The 15,516-nt window shown below is 40.6% G+C and overlaps 1 protein-coding gene across 1 annotated transcript in view; it reads left to right on the top strand.

Moving 5' to 3' along the window:
• Positions 1-8,231: 8,231 nt before the first annotated feature.
• The window catches only part of Arhgef37 (Rho guanine nucleotide exchange factor 37), a 49,978-nt gene continuing 42,693 nt past the window's right edge, over positions 8,232-15,516 (top strand). Inside the window, exon 1 of the mRNA XM_026384441.2 lies at positions 8,232-8,496. The gene's annotated coding sequence lies outside the window, so the exon portion shown is untranslated. The remainder of the gene's footprint in view (positions 8,497-15,516) is intronic.

Consider the following 15,516-nt stretch of genomic DNA (forward strand, 5'->3'; position numbering starts at 1 on the left):
GACCAAGAAGGGTGGGCATTAGTCTTGTCTCTGAGGCTATGAGCACTGGGCGTATTTATTAAGTTCCATTTTGGATCAGTCACTCCTCTGGTTCATAGGAAGTTTACAGTCTAGATCTATATCATACAAACTGATCAAATAGGGCCCTCGTGATGGTCATTGCTTGGCCAGGACATTTTATTCCAAGATCTGGTCTTAGTATTACAATGTAAAAATCTATTATATCAGACTGGGGATGTGGCTCAAGTGGTAACGCACTCACCTGGCATGTGTGGGGCGCTGGGTTCGATCCTCAGCACCACATAAAATAAAATAAAGATGTTGTGTCCGCCGAAAACTGAAAAATAAATATTAAAGATTCTCTCTCTCTCTCTTTCTTTAAAAAAAATCTATTATATCTATGGTTTCAGAATTAGTGTAAACTCACTGAATCTTCACAAAAACTATATGGTGGGTTTCATTATTACCCCATCTTGTATCATTCTAAAGTTTATATATATTTTTCCTCATAGATTATTTCAGTTTTTGTCAATTGATTCTGGAAAATATGTAAAGATTTTATGTTCACATGAATAAAGAAACTAAGCAACTTGGGAGATCAAGGAAGGAGGATCACAAGTTCAAGGCCAGCCTCAGCAACTTAGCAACACTGTCTCAACATAGAAAAACAAAAGACCAGAGGTGTAGTTCAGTGGTAAAGCATCCCTGGGGTTCAATCCTCAGTGCCAAAAATAAAAATAAAAATAAGCTAAGTCTCAGGCTACTTTGTTTGTCCAAAGTCACAAAGATAAGTAGATGGGCCAGTTCATGAATTTTCAAGTTTATTGTCCTGCCATTACCTGACCAGTTTATTTGCTCGTAGTTTCTTGCAGGTTTATCAATCCAACAGAACTCTCATCTCACTGAGATCTGCATCTCCCTCCACTACTAATTTTATGCATGTTTGTGTGTGTGTGTGTGTGTGTGTGTGTATATATACACACACACACACAAATCTTCTAATTATAAATATATATCATGGGGCTGGGGATGTGGCTCAAGCGGTAGCGCGCTCGCCTGGCATGCGTGCGGCCCGGGTTCGATCCTCAGCACCACATACAAACAAAGATGTTGTGTCCGCCGAAAACTAAAAAATAAATATTAAAAATAAATAAATAAATAAATATATATCATATCCCTTTATTCTTAAATATTTAGTGTATTTTTTAATAACAAGGGCATTGTCTTTATAACAGTAACAATGTATCAAAATTAGGAAATTTAATGACAATACAACACAACCATCTAATCCACAGTCCATATTCAGATTTCATCAATTGTTCCAGTAACAACTTACATTTTTTCGCAGTCCAGGGCCCAGTTAAGTCAAGCATAGCATTATTTCTTGTTATCTCAGTTTTCTTCAACCTGGAATCTTCAGTCTGTCTTTGTCACTTCACCTTGACATTTTTGAAGACTACAGTCCAATTATTTTGTAAAATATCATCAATTTGTGTTTATTTTATGTTTCCCCGTGATTAGATTCAGATTCTATATTTGGGATAGGAATACCTTTGAAGTAACCTTGTGTCACCTCTTTTGCATCATATTAGGATTCACATGATGCAGGGTATCTCGGTGCTTAGAGATACTAGCTTTTAAATACTGGTGATGTCCATAAAGTTACTCCATTGCAAAGCTACCATTTGCCTTTGTAACTAATCAGTAATATGTAAGTTAATATTTTGAGACTATTTAAAAATCCTATTCTAGGGCTGGGGATGTGGCTCAAGCGGTAGTACGCTCTCCTGGCATGGTGCGGCTCGGGTTCGATCCTCAGCACCACATACAAACAAAGATGTTGTGTCCACTGAAAACTAAAAAATAAATATTAAAAATTCTCTCTCTCTCTCTCTCTCTCTCTCTCTCTCAAAAAAATCCTATTCTACATCAAACTTTCATAATAGCATCCATTAAGGTTTTTCAAATTTCCCTTTTTAATTTTTTAATTTTTTATTTTTTTGGTACTGGGATTTAAAACCCTGGGCACTTAACCACTGAGCCACATCCCCAGCCCTTTTTATATTTGATTTAGTGATCAGGTCTCACTGAGTTGCTTAGGGCCTCGCTGAGATGCTGAGGCTGGCTTTGAACACGTGATCCTCCAGCCTCAGCCTCCTGAGCCACTGGGACTACAGGCATGCACCACCATGCCTGGCTCCTATATCCTTTTAACACATGACCCTGATTCTTTCACACTTTCTCTCTGGCCTAATAAATCCTTTCAGAATTGTCAGTCACTTCTTCAAGGAGCTTTGAAAAGACACAAATGTAGAGACAGTCTTTTCTTCTACTGGTCATTGAAATTTTGGGGTGAATTGGATTTCTGTCACTGCTACCAAAGGAAGACTGACTAATAAAAGGAGTATGGTAAAAGCAAAGCAGCTTCCACCAAACTGGGCTAAAGGATCATGATGGTAATATTTTAAAGCCAATTTCCAGAACTGAGGCACACCTAAAGCCCCATGTATTTCTACAGATACAGAAAAGGAGTGTTCTAAAGCTCAGGCTTGTCCACTGGGGAGGTCCTGGCCTTGCTTGTGGGAGGAGGGAGCAAGAAAACTTGATTGGGAAGAGAAAACAGCTCTGCCTGTGAATGGGGAGTTTTTGCACATGTGAAGAGCAAGGAGCCTCGATGGAAGCTTTGGAAGAAATGAAGAGAAAGAATCAGAAGAGGTATGAGGGAGAGATTTCAACACAAATTGTAAAAGCAGCACAGAGAGGTTGTTAAAGGCAGTGAAGGGAAACTGCCTAGATCCTGGCTGGCTAGATTTGGTTGACTGCCTACATAAGAAATAAGTAAAGAAGGTAAAAAGGAAAAATAAATTTAGTGCAGTTTGATCCAAACTGGGGAGAAGCAGCTAGTTTGCTTCTATTGTTCCTATATAAGTAGTTACAATATAGAAGTAAAATCCAGAAAAAAAATAGATAACTTTATATGTTATATAAAATATAATATTTATAGGTGAATATATGTTTACTTACATATATAAATGTAAATAAATATTATGATATACATTATATTATGTAAATAAATATATGATAAATATTCCATAAATAAATGTTATATATTTATGTATAAATATATAAAATTTATATAAATGAATTATATAGATAATGTATATAATTTGCTAGGTTGTGATAGTCAGAAATATGTCACAGTTTCAGCTTTTGGGATCATTGCCCTGGGTCACAGGGTAGCTTTTCAGTTTTCCATTATCAGCAGGAGAAAACTCCAAATGTAGAAAAGCAGTTTTCAGTAAGCTGCTTTTAATTTTTTTTAGCTGCTTCTAATTTTAAAGGGACTCTTTCACTCCTACTGTGATGTTAAGTATACATCTGACACAACTTATATTTTATCTCAATTTTCCCTTTGCTTGGTTTTGTAATTGCAAATGACTCCAATGAGAAAGAAAAAGAAAGTCATGGGAGGAAAGTATTACTGTTGTAAAGAAGTCCTCTGATTAGTTTAATTGTGTATATGTGTGTGTATGTGTGTGTGTGTGTGTGTGCGCGCGCGCATGCACAAGGGCATACGAGTGTGCTGAGTCTTGCACCCAGGGCACAAGTGCCCTGACACTGAGCTACATTCCACAGCCAATTAGCTAAAAATTGAAAAGGTTGAGTAACAAGTATATATATCTCAGGTTTTGAGAATGCAGCTCAGTTGCTATATTATGCACTTTATGCAGATTATATCCTTTCATTCTTTCAAATTTTGGCCTACAAATTATTATCATTTTCCTTGTTGCCCAATCTCCTGATTACTTTTGTATGTTTGAGGCACCTGAGGAACAGGCTAGCCTGGATCTCCTTCATGAAAACCAAAAGGCTCTGTTATCAGTTTTCCCTGGCTGCTGACTGCTTATGACTCCAGTGTGGCTAATCAGCCAATTCATTCTGGATTGTGATTCTGGAGAGAAGCAGGTGATGTGTAAAATTCGTCCAGTCAATTTTAGTGAATTTCAGTGGTGGAGTGCTAGGCCAGAGGCCTGACTCTGAGAATCCAATCAGGTCCAGCTACTCTTCCCAAAATCCAAACTGAAATGGCAATGGTGACAAGGATGAAAGAAACATAAATCAGTGTGGTTACACTAGGAAGACAAGGGGACCCATCCTTGACATTGTCTTTGAGGGGCTGATAAAAACTTTGGGGTTTAATAGAAAGGGGAATGAGGGGAGCTTTTGGGGGTTTGTATAGCTGAAGGTTTTTTGTAGCTGCCCAAGCAGGTGATCTTGATCAGGTGTGGTCTGGTTCATCATCACCCCAAGATGGGTCAGGCTGGACCTTGTCTGGGATAAGAAAGTTGCTATTTCGGGCAGTAGCTACAACTCATCACATGATGTTCATCAGGCCAGACCTTGTTCCTGGAATTCAAGGTGACTTGGGACAGAGGAAGTGAATGCAAAATAGAGGCAGAGGTGCCAAGTCTTTAATCCTGCTTTTAGCTACTCATCTAACATTTGCAAGCAAAAGGGAAGAGTCTACATCCTTGTTTTTAGGTAACACATGTGCGCAGTGGGACCACAAAGTTAAGGGAATAATTCTATAAAGTAGGCTCACTGTGCTGATCCCCATATGCTTGCTTGCTTTCTTCTTCTCCTCCTCCTCCTCCTCCTTCTTCTATATTTTTTTTGGTTGCCATTGGACCTTTATTTTATTTATTTGTTCATATGTGATGCCGAGAATCAAGCCTAATGCCTCACACATGCCAGGCAAACATTCTGCCACTGAGCTACAACCCCAGATTACATCAGTTCTTTACTTCATGGATGACTTTGGACAAACTACTTAACCACCCCAGGACTCAATTTTCCCCCCACATGCTTTCTTTTAAAAAGCAATTTATCTGCATCTCTACCTGCCTTAAGTCAATCAGGTATGATTGACTATTCGTCAGCAAACAACCTGTTGTCTGTAGGAGAAAAACAGGTCCAAAATGCCAATATGAAGAACACAAGTTACCCTTCAGTGGGGACTTCTGTGACACTTGCAAAGACCAGATCCCAGAACTCGGGGAGGTAAGGATCATTTCCCTTACTTGTTCTGTAAGAACAAGTTCCAATGAGAATCCATCAGTATAGGCCAAAGTGACCTAGATTTGTCATGTGTAGTGGGGGCTTGAAAGTCTAATGTCATCCTGCCATCAGTCAAAAGTTAGGAGATAGAAACACTTATTTAGCACCTACTATGTATGAGGCATTATGCCAGGCACTGAGAGGAATCAAAAGGTCAATAAGCCATAACCTTGACAGAATACTTTTGTTATTTATTTATTTTCAGTACTAGGAATTGAATCCAGGGTTGCTCTACCATTGAGTTATATCCCCAATCCTCTTAAATTTTTTATTTCAAGACAGGGTCTTGCTAAGTTACATAGGTTGACCTTGTACTTGCAATCCTCCCACCTCAGCCTTCTGAGTTGCTGGGATTACAGGCATGTGCTCCTGCACTCAGCTTTGACAGTACACTTCTGAATTTTGAGCCAGACAAATGTATTTTCTTTCTTTCTTTCTTTCTTTCTTTCTTTCTTTCTTTCTTTCTTTCTTTCTTTCTTTCTTTCTTTCTTTCTTTCTTTCTTTTCTAACACATTGTGGTGAAGAGGGACACTTTTTTTTTTTTTTTATCTTTGGGTTAGTGCCACTAGGGACAAAGTGATTCCAATGTTCTAGAAATCAATCCCAAAAGGCAACTGGATTCCTGTTTTAGAGAAGAACTTTTCTAAAAGTACTTAAAAAAGTATGTATAAAAAAAAGGGAGCTTTCCCGAGGATTAAGAAAATAATGCCTCTTTTGAAGTTGACAAGTAGATTGCTGCTCATCAAAATATTTGTGACTAGGATGAGAGATGGAGGAATTAGTGCCAGTACATTAGAAGTTTCCCTCAAAATATCTCAGAGTCCTAAAATAGAATCAAAGAAACATTAGTTCCAAATGAAATTGTATCTAGCTTAATTCTTCTTATATTATCAAATATACACTTGGGACAGCAATTGCCCAGGGAGTGTTGACACTGTATTTGAAAACACAAATAAGATGAAGTAAAGCATGTAAAGCAGATGATTCCACAGACCCAGGAAAAACTGGGCGGACACACACGTGCTTTATGGGAGCATGAAGGAAGAGTTGAGCATTCCCAAGACCCTCACTCCCAAAGACTCAAGGAGGCTGATTAAGGAATCAGATTACCTCAGTTCTTTACTTCATGGGTGACTTTGGACAAACCACTTAACCACTCTAGGACTCATTTTTCCTGTTAACATTTTACACTATATAAAATAGCAGAGTTGGAAGGACCCTCAGACATTACCTAAACCCATATCTGAAGCATCACCAATAAACCTTTCTGCTTGAGTGCTTCCTTTTTGTAGAATAATACTCTCTCCAGGCAAGTGATGTCATTTTAGAAAAATTTTTCCCCCTATACTGAATTGCAATGTTCCCACTCTAGCTTTCCCTAGCCTGGTGACCTCTGCAATTCATGCACAGTTAGTCTAATCAATAGGACTACTCCTTAAAAAGACTTTCAACTTCCCTTTTTTCTTCTACAGACAAAACCACCTCCCTCGGTTGCTCTCATCTGTCATATTCAAGATTATTCTGGTCTTTTATATTTTTATGGATGTAGGGTAGTGGTTAAGCACCCTGAGGCCCTAGTCTGAACTTGAATACTGGTCCTGATCTTTAGTAGTTGTGCGGCCATGGGCAAGTTAATTTTCTTTAGGCCCACCCCCGCCCCCCTTGGGTATTGGGGATTGTATCCAGGGATACTTAACCACTGAGCACAACTCCAGCCTTTTAAAAAAAATTATTTTGAGGCAGGGTCTCACTAAATTGCTTTGGGTCTGGCTAATTGCTGAGGCTGGCTTTGGACTTGTGATTCTCCTGCCTCAGTCTCCCCAGGTCACTGGGGTTACAGGGGTGGGCTATTATGCTTGAGTCTCTCTCTAAAATGAGAATAGGTGGTGTGGCACACATCTGCAATCTCAGTGAGGAGGAAGGCTGAGGCAGGAAGATCAAAAATTCCAGCCAAAGAGATGCTGTCTCAAAATAAAAAATAAAGCCGGGGCATGCCTGTAATTCTAGTGTCTTGGGAGACTGAGGCAGGAGGATCGTGAGTTCAAAGCCAGCCTCAGCAAAAGCGAGGCACCAAGCAACTCAGTGAGACCCTGTCTCTAAAGTGCAAAATAGGACTGGGATGTGGCATATTGGTAGAGTGCCCCGGAGTTCAATTCCCGGTACCGCCCCCCCCAAAAAAAAATAAATAAAAAATAAATGGCTAGGGGTGTAGCTTAGTGGTAGAGTGCCTCTAGGTTCAATCCCCAGTACCCACCTCCAAAAAATAAATAAATTTTTTAAAAGAGCTTTGGATGTAGCTCAATGGTAAAGCATCTCCGAGTACAATTCCCAATACTAAAAATTAAAAATAAAATGAAAATAGTAATACCCATCTCTTAGAAAAGCTATGAACGAGACAATAGAAGTAAAATGACTCTTTGTAAGCAATACTAATACCACTATCATTAGTGACAATAAACAATAAAGCTTAATGGTGAGAATAAGAATAAAAGAACTGCAAAGATTAGAAAGGTTAATATAGTCCATTCCTGACCTCACAAACAAGATAAGGTTGGCTGATAGGAACCTTTCCATATGCTTCACATCAGTGATCATCTTCAATTGTGTGTTCAATGTCTGGGAGCCCAACAAGGTGGGGACTTGTCCGTTATGTTCTCTACGGGGTCTCACTGACAGTCTCTCTGACAGAGGAGTGAGAGAATGGACCAACACCCTGTCACAGAGAGGCAGTTGGCTGATTTGCCTGAAGTGGTGTAGGGAGCCCCCTGGAAAGCTGGGGCAAGAACCCATGGGTCCTCAGCAGCCAAGAGAATTCAATCGGGGCCCAGCCCTAGAATTTAGTGATCTGGATAGGCGCACATTAATCCAGCGCCTATCAGCATTCCCACCGGGTGGCCTAAGTGCTGCCCCCTCGTCCCCCCCGCCCTCCACCTGCTCCATTTATGAGGTGAAGAGCCCGGCAAGGAGAAGGCAGCTGAATGAAAGCGCAGGTGGGTGAGTCTTCCGCGGGCGCGGCTCTAAACCCTGCTTGCAACGCTTTGCGCCAGGTGCAGGCCAGTTCATGGCTATTGCAGCAGCCACTGGGCCACTCGGACCGTGGATGACTCAAGGAGCGGCGGGGCAAACAACCTGACTCCCGAAAAACAACTAACAAGGGCTGGAGGCCTGCCCTCTCCCGCGCGGCGCACGCACGCACGCAGCAGCGTGAGCAGAACCGCGGTCGCCGCGCCCTAGACTGGCGCGCGGTGTACCCGGCTGCTCAGAGTCGAGTGGGTGCTGGGATCTTCGCGCGCGCCCTTAGCGCCCCGCTGAGCTGTCACCTGGCAGGCGCAGCTGGTGTTGGAGTGGACGCAGGCGGGCACCTTGCGCGTGCGCGCGGTGAGTGTGCCCGACCCGGGCAGGATGGGGCTGGGAGGGGTGCGGGAAACAGCTGCTGGGTAGATCAAAAAAGGGAAGTCAGGGACAGAAAGGCAGGATGCGGTTAACTTCCAGGTTCCAGCTTGCTTGCTCCGTAGCTAGCTTTGTGTCTTGAGTCTTACAGGGATACAAGCCACCTGATCCATGTGGCCCAATTGAGTCGTTTTATACGTGGGAAAATGAAGCCCAGAGAGCTAAGCAGGGTTGGTACAAAATAATTATTATTTGTTTCTCTCTGCCTGCTGCCATGTAGAATGTGAGGTGGATTTTAATAAGAAACCATGCATTAAAACAATGGAAACATACAAACAACGGTAAAGAACCTTTGCCAAGAAGCTATGATTATGAATAGACAATCAAGGCCAGGAAAAAGAGAACGCAAATCTGTGTTCCATAAGGTGAGGTGAGTTGGCCAAGGACACTCACAAAACTAGTGTCCAAACTGGTATTACAAGCCAAAAGGTCTGCTTGTCGTAAATTAGATGGGAATGGAGAAGCAGATAGCCTGCTCAGATACTGGTTCTTATCCTTCTGGAAGTCACTGACCCCTTAGAAGTAGGTGTCCACTCACCACAGAGTAGTTCACATATAACTTTGCGCAGTTTCAGGTTTAACAGGTATGCCTACTATAAGGAATGACTGCCTACTGACGACGCAGATCAGTTTATTTGCTTTATTATAGAAAGGCAGTTGGTGGAGAAGCAGCTTTTAAGTCCAGACAGCGTCTAGACACCGCTAGAAATGTGATCTGGGATGAGTAGTTTAACCTTTGCAGGTTCAGCTTTATTTGTATAATGGAAATAAGATTGCATTGCCCTCCAGGTTATTATCAAATTTAAGAATGAGAGTAAGTACTGATGCCTGATGGTAGTTGATACTTTACAGAAGAGTTGAGGCACATGGCCCAGTCAATCCCAGCTGTGCCAGTCGGAAAGGAAAGAAACTGGACTGGAAGAAATTGGACTGCATATGAGAGAAAATAAAATTGTAAGCATGAAAATATAAAGTCAACCCTATTATGATTTGCAAACAAGAGCACATACCCTGGTAATATCCTAAATAAGAGTGCAGTGAAGCATTTCACTGGATATTTGACCCAAGGTCAAATGCTGAAAGTAGAAACTACCAGATATTCCAACAAGGACTGTTTACTTGCTCCACTACACCATATGGTTTGTTTTTAAGCTGGGACCTGGCAACACCCGGTCTTGCCCAGCAATGGAGGCTCACTGAGTTCCTGCCAGGGTACAGGAGTTGCTGGCAGCTGGCTCATTTCCCGCTTGGATCAGCAGATTACTGTGGCAAACAGTGCCTTGGTTCATTCTGCTCTAAATCAGATAAATGGCTTTTTATTTGACTAGTGGGGAGGGGATGTGTCTTTGGGTGCTGTCACAGAAGCAAAGTGGCACTTGTTGAGCTTGATTGTCCAAAGCCTGTTGCTTGTTTATTGACCTTCTTAAGAACTTAAAATCTGTGGATCCAAAATTGTGAGGACAGGGCCTGGGCATGCTTCTTATCTATAAAAGGAACTGTTCTTTAAAAATATTGTGTTGTCTCCTTTCTCTACCTTTTTAGGCCTTCCTAATAGAGCCAGAAAAATGCGGCTATGGGTAAATAGCTGCTATTTAATTTGGGTTAAGGCACATACCACCTGTCTGGTGGGTTACATTCCTCTCCATGTATTTATAAAAAGAAGTTTTTCCTCCAGGAGAGACAGAATGTGTGTGTGTATGTGTGGGGGGGGCGGGTATCTCTTACCCTTTTTCTACCTCACTCCCAGTCATTTCTCAACCCAGAGGAGCCCTTTATCTTCAAGCCTGGCAACTCTGGTATGTTCCTTACTTTCTGGCTCTAGGGTCTGATTTTGTTTTACAGTAGTTTCAAAAAAAAAATTAGCATTTTTTTTTCTAATTTGACCTTTAGGTTCCAAACATTAGATGTTCCATAGGCCAATACCGAGCAAATATGCTTCCCATTTCAGGCAAAGCCTGTCTTACTTGAAGGCAGTGGTGCAGCTGTTCCTCTCCATAATTGCCCCCTTTATTCCTTGTAGAACAATGTTAAGAGCAGAATTTCTCAAGAAATGATTTATAGACCTTTTATACAGAATCACCTAGGGGTTTGTTAAAAATGCCCCACCCAAACCACTGAATTAGGATCTTCAAGAGTGGGGGCAATAATTTGCATGCTTTATTAGTGCTCCTGGTGATTCTTTTGAACTTTAGGTTACCTACGTTATGGGTTGGGGGTTAGCAGTGGGTGACTGGGAACTCTTTCTTATGCCTTTCTGTATGGTTTGTCTAGTTACATAATAAGCAAGAGCCTCTTTCCTAATTCAAACAAAAATTTTCAAATGTCCAAAGAATATATATGGGTGGCAATAAGCACTTGAAAAGATACTCAAGATAATTAAACGTTAAGGAAAAGTGCATAAAATCCATAGTGAGAGATTGTGTCTTATCTATTAGGGTGGCTAAAATTAAAAACTTGACCACCAAAGTGTTGATAAGGAGTCAGAGGAACTGGACTGTGCATTCAGTCAGGACACAGCTGTACTAGGCCTCAAGAAGGTGGCGAGAGTATAGACTCAGCTGGTCTTGGGGGTGGAAAGCACTAAGAATGAATGTATTGGCTTAATAAAACAGGGCAGACCCTAGAGGTTGGCATTGATCAGCGCCCTTTGCATTTAGTAGTTTTATCAGTTTTTAGTGCATATTACTGTCCTATCACCACCCTTGCCCCCAGCCTCCATCACAGCATCTTATTCCTTATTTGTAAGGATGTCACAAGAGAATGACAACACCTTACTGGGCCAGATACTCTAGAATACAGCATTCCTTTGGTCTACTAATGTAGTCAGTTTTCAATAAGGGAATGAGGCTACTCCGGAATGACTTTTTTTTTTTAAGTGCTAACTTGAAGTGATCTTTTTCTCTTTCCTAGGACTAACAAACCATTTGTTTTAACCAGGTGGCAGAAACCCAACTCAGAGTGGCTTAGGCCCAAGGGGGTGGGAAATAAAAATGTACTAGCTTACGTAAAAACTAAACCCAACCTCTGTGCCATGGTGCATGCCTGTAATCCCAGCCGTTCCAGAGGCTACAGCTGGAGGATCGTTGATTCAAGGCCGGAATGGGCAGCTTAGTGAGCCTCTGTCTCAAATTTAAAATTAAAAAGGGCTGGGGATGTACCTCAGAGGTAGAACCTATTGGGTTCAATCCCTAATTCCACAAAAACAAAACAAAACAGGGATAAGGATGTAGTTCAGAGGCAGAGTGCTTGCCTAATATGTAAGAGGACCTGGGTTTGATCCTCAGCAACCCAAAAACAAAAAGTCAGATAAAACCAGAACCAAACAAAACCAAAACAACAGCCAAAAGGGACTCAGTCTCTGTCATGGCTGGATTGTTAATGTTATCAGGGTTCAGTTTCTCTCCCAATCTCTGTTCTATTTCAAGAGTGTTAGTTAAATTTTCATGTTCTGGCACATAGTTCTTGATAATTATTATTATCTTGATCAGCTGTAATTGCTATCTGCTGAACTTGATTAGATGCTTCTAGATTAGCCAAGGGTCCATAGACAACTTTTTCACCTTTGACAACTTTTTCATCCACCAGATCAATAGTTACTGCCCTTTCCAGTTTAACAAAAACAGTAACAAAAACAAAATAAAACTGGGGGCTGAGGATGTGGCTCAAGTGGTAGCGCGCTCGCCTGGCATGTGCATGGTGCTGGGTTTGATCCTCAGCACCACATACAAAAATAAAGATGTTGTGTCTGCCGAAAACTAAAAAATAAATATTAAAAAATTCTCTCTCTCTCTCTCTCTCTCTCTCTCTCTCTCTCTCTCTCTCTGTCTCTCTCTTAAAACAACAAAAAAACCAAAAACAACAACAATAAAAACAACCCCAAACTGGTACTGTTATTGAGGGCTTCCCATGTCCAGATCACTCTGTTAAACATTTTACATAAAGTATCTTATGAAATCTTGTAACAGCCTGGCAAAGGTTATATAAGAATCCCAGGAAAGCCAGCCAATTGATTGCAGAGTTAGAATTTGAAATCAGGTTTTCCTGACTTGAGGGCTTGGGCTAAAAACTTCATAGTGCTTCTCGCAGTCATTCCCTAGGATCAAGAAGGGGACAGCAAAGCAATCAAATAGTGTGCATAGCTTTTACTTTTTCTGAATAGGAATCTTAAAATAATTTTGGTAGTGATGGTAGGGACAGGGCTTTGGAGGTCATCTTTATAAAATCTCAATTCCAGATCCTTCTGGATTTTAGAGTTCTGGAAACTTTGTGTATAGGAGCTTGCAGACTATTGTAGGTATCTTACTAACCAAGCTCATCAGCCAGGATCCCCATGTGGCTGCTCCTTTTTCTATAGACATTCCCTCTCTTTATTTTTCAACAGGTTCTTTTGCTATCACGGTACTTAAACTTCACCTTTGACAGCCTTCTGTGAACCAAACCCTTAGAATCTGACCAATAGTCTCTCTTCCTTTTTTCTTAAATTGGCTTTCCTCTATAGCCTGGGGGTGAATAGCCAAAGGATGCTTATCTTCCTGCCAGGGAATTTTGCCTCCTGAACTTTAAGATGATGCTTTCACTTTTGCTAGTCCCTATCTCCATTCAGTTCTGACTGGGCAGAGTTAGGTACCAAGTATCACTTTCCATTGTTACTCCTTCTGTCTTGGAGGATGAGATAATCAAGATATCTGACCTGTTTTAGTTTACTTAGTTTCTTTGCTTTTAGCAGAGTGAAACTTGGAGCAAATCACCAGATATTTTTAAATACCCTTTCCTTATTGCAGAGCCAATTTTTCTTGACCTTTGTATTTTCAGAATCCAGAAGAATGCTTGACATATAGTAGCTACTTGAAGTATTTGTTGAATGAATGTACAAATGCCAAATCTCTCTCTGCTAACATGGAGAGAAGAAAAAAGAGAGAAGAGAATTAACTCAATTGTATCTGATCCAAAAATCAGAATCATTAGCTATAGCATATTCAATACATTTTTTTAAGCACAAACTATGTGCCAGGCTGATGTAGGGTTTGTTTTTTTGGTTTGTTTGTTTTTTGAGGGGGTAGGTGCTAGTAATTGAACCCAGGGCCTAAGAAATATTAAACACTCACTCTACCACTGACCTACACCACCGTCTCCTGATTTTAGTTCATAACTGCGTACCAGAAGGCATCAAAGAGATCCCAGGACTTGACTGTGCTGATTATTTTTCCAGTGCTTCTTAGCCGCCTGACTGGCCTTAAGGAAAGCCACCTTTCCATGGGTGCGTTCTCTGAAATAAGCCTCCTTATCAGGCCAGGCCAGGAAATGGAATGAGGGCTGGTGAGCTGTGTTTATCCTGAGAGTGTTGCAAAGATAGATTACTTAAGCTAAATGATATTTTGTTTGTCTTTAAATTATTATTTTGAAATAATTATAATGAACATAAAGTTGCAAGGATAATACAAAAAAGTCCTGTGTACCCTTCCCTCTGGTTTCTCTAATGGTTATATCTTACTTAATTAAATTATTTATATGTGGTGCTGAGAATAGAATCCAGTGTCTCACACATGCTAGGTGAGCACTCTACCACTGAGCCCCAGCCCCAGCCCTATCTTATCTAAATATAGCACAATATCAAAACCAGGAAGTGGCATAATATATGTGTGTGGAGTTCTATGCCATTTTGTTCCATGTGAAGAATTTGTGTAACTCTCCCCCACCTCAGAAAATACAGACCTCTTCAAGAGGTTTTTCCTGATGCTCTTCCTTAAATCCACACCTACACGCCTTCCTTCCCCACCCCTAACCAGGCAGCCACTAATCTGTCCTCTGTCTCTGTAATTTTCTATTATTAGATGAAATCACACAGCATGTAACATTTTAAAATTTGTTTTTGTGGATTGAAACCAGGAGTGTTCTACCATGGACATCCCCAGCCTTTTTATTTTTTATTTTGAGACAGAGTCTCTCTAAAGTGCCCAGGCTGGTCTCAAACTTGGGGTCCTTCTGTCTCAGCCTACCTAGTTTCTTGTGCCACATCACCAGGCTTGTAATCTTCCTAGATTGTATTATCATTATTTTTTGTTAATTTTTTAGATTGAATTTCTTTTTCATTTAGCATTATTCCTTTGAAAACATCTAAGTTGTTGGTGTGTATCAATAGTTCATTCCTTTTTATTTCCAAATATTCAATGGAGGTATAGTTTGTTTAACCATTCATCTGTTAAAAGAACATTTTGGTTACTTTCAGTTACTGCAAATAAATGTATAGAAGTTTTTTTTTTTTTCTTTTGGTACTGGGGGTTGAACTCAGGGGTGCTTAACCACTGAGCCACATCCCCAACCTTTTTTTTCATATATATATATATATATATGTATATATATTTAGATAAGGTCTTGCTGAATTGCTTAGGGCCTCCCTAAATTGCTGATACTGGCTTTTGAACTCATGATCCTCCTGATATTTTGATATCCAGAGCTGTTGGGATTACAGGCGTGTGTGCTACCACACCCAGCATAAATGGGTTTTTATATGGACCTAAGTTTTCTTTCTCTGGGTTAAATGCCTAGGGGTATGGTAGATATATGTTTTGTTTTTAAAGAAACAGAGTGGCTGTGCCATTTTATTTTCCCACCAGCAATGTATGATTCAGTTTTTCCATATTCCTGTCGGCACTTGGTATTGTATAATATATATAATATTATATGCATATACACATATTTATTTTTGTGGTACTGGAAATTGGACCCAGAGCTTCGTAAGTGCTAGGCAAGTGCTCTATCACTGAGCCATAGCCTAACCTTCCCTCTCCACCCCCATTCTAGGGATTGAACCCAGGGCTTCATGCTTGCAAGGCAAGCATCTATCACTGAACAATATCCCCAGACTCCTAACCCTTCTTATTTTATTTTGACACAGAATCTCACTAAGTTGCTTGTGCTGGCCTCAAGTATGCAATCCATCTGCCTCAT

Source organism: Urocitellus parryii, chromosome 1 (genome assembly GCF_045843805.1).
Source record: "Urocitellus parryii isolate mUroPar1 chromosome 1, mUroPar1.hap1, whole genome shotgun sequence".
Taxonomy (NCBI): domain Eukaryota; kingdom Metazoa; phylum Chordata; class Mammalia; order Rodentia; family Sciuridae; genus Urocitellus; species Urocitellus parryii.